The sequence below is a fragment of the Labeo rohita genome, unplaced genomic scaffold (assembly GCF_022985175.1).
Source record: "Labeo rohita strain BAU-BD-2019 unplaced genomic scaffold, IGBB_LRoh.1.0 scaffold_46, whole genome shotgun sequence".
Classification (NCBI taxonomy): domain Eukaryota; kingdom Metazoa; phylum Chordata; class Actinopteri; order Cypriniformes; family Cyprinidae; genus Labeo; species Labeo rohita.
In genome coordinates, this window is record NW_026129379.1 from 513,580 (window position 1) to 518,282 (window position 4,703).

Below are 4,703 nucleotides of genomic sequence, written 5' to 3' on the forward strand. Positions count from 1 at the left end.
AAATTAACACTGGGGATTTTGCTGTGTGTGGACATGGATAAGCAAATCATTGTTTTACAATGCTTTGTCTGCATAGAAATAATATGCATAAACCACTGGGCAGTTGTAAGATGGCTGAATGGCAACTCCACAAAAACGGTCTATTAGCTCTTTCTCTACCACTGACAAGCTAACTCGTGTTTTATGAGAAAATACTTCCCAACAAAGATGAGTTAGCCTGTTATGGGTTTCTGTGTTCTAGGTCAGGGGTCAGCAACCTGCAGCTTTTTCATCCCATGGCGGTAGCTCCTTGTAGCATGTGTGTAATATACATATAATATATGTATAATATATGTAATATGAAGATTCACATGGACACATCACGCACCTGCAGCGTTTCTGCAAAGAAACGCATTATAGAGCTAGGCTTTATGTATATAATGAATGAATAGGCCTATACAATAATGTTAAATATTTTTACTTAATTAACAAAACGAAAAATAAAAAACTATGCAACAAGTAGCTATTATGCAGAGTTTTTGGTTCATTTTTGTACTGTGTGAAAGAAAACAAAGAAGGCTAAAAGCCGCATCCTGTTTTTCTTTATTTTACGAAAGATTTGTTTTTTATTGTATGCACAAATAAAAGCAAACCATTTAGAGTTTCAATCATTTGTATGACTAGAAGTAGTTGTTTCCACTGTTAGAAGGAAAAAGCATTAAGTTAAGCATTGCTAACTTGACAATGCAGCCTTTTCATAATCATAATAAAATACAGTCAGCCAAACATATGGAAAACACACACTGCTCAGCTTAAATAATATGTGCCGTTAATTGTTATTATCGTCCGCCGTGATATTATGCCAAACTATTTGCTTAATGTGGATATTGGACTGCGAGTGAAGTACAAAACATGTTTACATAATAAATAATATTTTGGCATTCAAATGCATCTTGAATATGGAAACATCTGGACTTGTGTCGTATGAGAGACCCAACGTTAGTTTCAGTTTCACTTCAGCCTATATTAATTTGTTTTGGCTTGTCGTTTATAGCCTAGCTTTTTATATTTTTCATTCTTGTTCTTTCCTGAATACTGTGAAATTGAAAGGATTTGTTAGGATTTGTTATTTGTTATAACTAAAATAGCCTAGCCTAGCTATAGTGTTTGTAAACATTCACGTTGCATTAGGCCTATTTCTGAATGTAATAATAAAATGAAGCTTTTTTTCTCTTTCTCTCAAAAACACAATTAAATGACATTGTTAAACTGTTTAACTTATTGCATTAATCAGTCAAAATTCTTTGTCGGTAAACCGGTTAAAATGAGCATCCATATTTCAAATATCACTGATATCCATTCAGGTAGGCATTCTTCAGATTTTGGTAGCCCAAAATTAATTTAACTAGCCCAAAGAAAAAAGACTGAAGATGGGCTGAAATTCACTCCGGACAAATAATCAGAACTTCAGTGATTGTATTTTTTATTCAATTAAAAAGTCAAAAAAATAGATGTGCAACCAATCACAATACACAGAACACCTGACCCTCTGAACATTTGCAATCTCTATTGAATTTATAACTACTTGTTTTCTTTAAAAAAAGGTTTCTAACACTAGCTTTTTTCCCTATTCATTTTTTATTCTAAGTTTTTTTTTTTTTTTTTTTTTATTAAAAAAAGACCCTCTAACACTAGTGTTTCCTATTTTTCAATTCTATCTACTTTTTCTTATTACTTAATATAAAAAAAATGTTACGTGTGCTGTGTTAGACTAATGACATGTCGCATCAAATCACTTTGGACAAAAGTGTCTGCTAAATGACAATGAAAATGTAAATGTAAAACGTTCTCACAGTTTAGAATACATTATACATTTTTGACTTCCAGTTGGGCTGCGAAGCAACATGACAGGTTCAACTGCGAGCTCCCTTAAATCAGCTTTAATACTCCGCAAAACTCGATTTATACTTATTGGTAATCTACATGTGCTGAGAGATGAGCGGAGGGACAAAGTCTGAAGCTAAAAGAAACCCCGAAAATCAAGGTAAAGACTGTAATCGAACGGAGACAGACAGCATGCAAGAACGAGTAGAAGATGGTGAACAGGAAACAACAGACTCTTTACACGCGGGTTTAAACAGTATCAGCAAGCAGATACGAGAATTTCGTAGCGAGCTGAAGGTGGAGCTGGGTATGTTTAAAGACGAACTCAAGACTCAAATGAAACACGAATTAGAGGAATTTAAGGAGGACATCAATCAGAAAATCGCACTCACAACACAAGAAATAAAGGAACAAAATGCAAAGGTCGAAACCACTTTGTCATGTGTTGAGGAAATGGAGTGCTGGAGCTCAGAGATTGATGGCCTACTACAGGAATTTATGCAAGAGCACAAAAAAGATGATAGATAAATTGACTGACCTCGAGTCGCGGTCCAGAATAAATAACCTGCGCATTTTTGGAGTACCAGAGGATGAAGAAAAGGGGTCGGTCACACAGTTTGTTGAAGAACTTATGTGGAGGGAACTCGGCATTGACGCAGACTGTCAAATTCAGCGGGCACACAGAGCTCTGGGACCGAAGCCTAAAGCAGATCAGCCACCGAGGGCTATCGTCGTGAACTTTTTTACAATACACTGTAAAAAACAACCTATAGAATCTACTCAATAAAATGAGGTAAACTGATGTAACTTTTTACACTCAGTTTGTTTGGGTAGATTCTATCCTATATGTCTGAGTAAAGAATACCTGAATTTATCAGCTAAGACAAACTAAAAAAAAAGTAGGTAAAGTCTACACAGCAAAAAGCCCAGTGTTAAATGAACTCTCCCGGGATTTTGAGTCCATACTCAAGAGTATTAAAATGAACACTGAAGCAGTGTTAGAGTTAATGAGGTAATTAAGTGATTCATTGAGTGATGATTGACCATTATTAAAGACACCTGATGTTAATAAGCAGAATCACCAAAAGGAGAAAATCTAATTTTGTTTTAATTTAATTTTGACCACCATTATAGTGGTCAGTGTTAGCATTAGTTTAGCTCTTTACCAGTAACTTCTTAATATTAGATTTTGTTTGGGTGTTGTAATTGAGTTATAACAGTCAGACAAACCAGAAGAAATGAGATTTTGTGGTTTTGAATATGCTTTGACAAAGTCATGAAGTAGCGATCAGAATAAGTGAGTTGTATTTTGTTTATGTTGGTTTAATCAGACAGGTGTTTCTGAAATTTATTTGACCAGAAAAAAATATAAACAATTTTTAGATTTAGACACACAGACATCAACAATCAGCATGAGAATCACAACAATGGTGACCAACAAAAACGTATGTTGTAGCCAATCAAAACTCATCCATATCTCCCATCATGCATTGTGGCATGAATAAATTATGAGCTGATGATTTCCGTGATGTTTAGAGTTGATCTGTTTCTGAATATGCTGTTTGTCACCATTTTTGAGATTTATATGCTGATTCATGATGTCTGTGTGTGCCTAAAAGAACAGCTTTTGAAAGTTTTTTTGATCGGAGGAGCTTGTAAGAAGTCCATTCAAAATGTAAAAAAAAATCAGGCTTTTTTTGCTGCTGTGAAACCACAAGGCAGTTGTAATAAATAAAGGATATAGAACTCTAAATTATTTCAATGGCACAAATTAAGTTTATTTTAAAACAGAATTATCACCATTGCATGACTTTTGCTCTTTGGCTTTTCTGGCTAGTTTAACTAAACAGTTGAACAAAAGCTAATGGTAAAAAGCTACGGGTCAAGAGCCCAACTAATGCTAACACTGACCACTATAATGGTGACGTAAACATGTCTTCAGGTGTCTTCAATAATTTTCAATCATCACTCAATGAATCACTTAATTACCTCATTAACTTTGACACTGCTTCAGTGTTCATGTTAACACTCAAATAAACTCCCGCGAGAGTTCATTTAACACTGGGCTTTTTGCTGTGTAGACTTTACCTACTTTTTTTTAGTTTGTCTTAGCTGATAAATTCAGGTATTCTTTACTCAGACATATAGGATAGAATCTACCCAAACAAACTGAGTGTAAAAAGTTACATCAGTTTACCTCATTTTCTTGAGTAGATTCTATAGGTTGTTTTTTACAGTGTACAGTATGAAAGAAATGGTCCTAAGTAAAGCTTGGAGCAAGAGAATAATCACAATCGGAGAGAGGAGGATTTTCTTCGATCACGATTATCCCTCGGCCGTGGTGCAGCAGCGCAAGTCATACGTTAAAGCAAAGAAAATCCTGAAAGAAGCGGGGATCCGGTTTCAGACCCCATTCACTAAGATGAGAGTACATTGGAATAATGGAGTAAAAACGTACAACGACGCTAAAGAAGTTGAGAAAGATCTGCGCGATAGAGGGTATAAAGTAGCTGACTCTGAAGAGGCAGAGGGCACTACAAACGCTTTTGGAACAACTCGAGGCAAGGAAAAGCTCGGCTTGGCAGCGGGTCACCAAAGAGCGGAGAGAAGAGGCAAGCAAAAGGGTACGGAAGCGGCTAGAGGATTTTCGGCGAAAGAACGCAGTGAATTTGTAAGAGACCCTCTATATGCGACGTGAACAAGGGACTAATACATCAAGTCAAGAGGGAACAATGAACATGAGTGACAGCTGAAATTTATTGTATAATAATTCAAATAATACAGTAAGGGGTTTTCGTGTAAAAGCTTGACATACGGGAGACATGGACATCTAAGAAAAA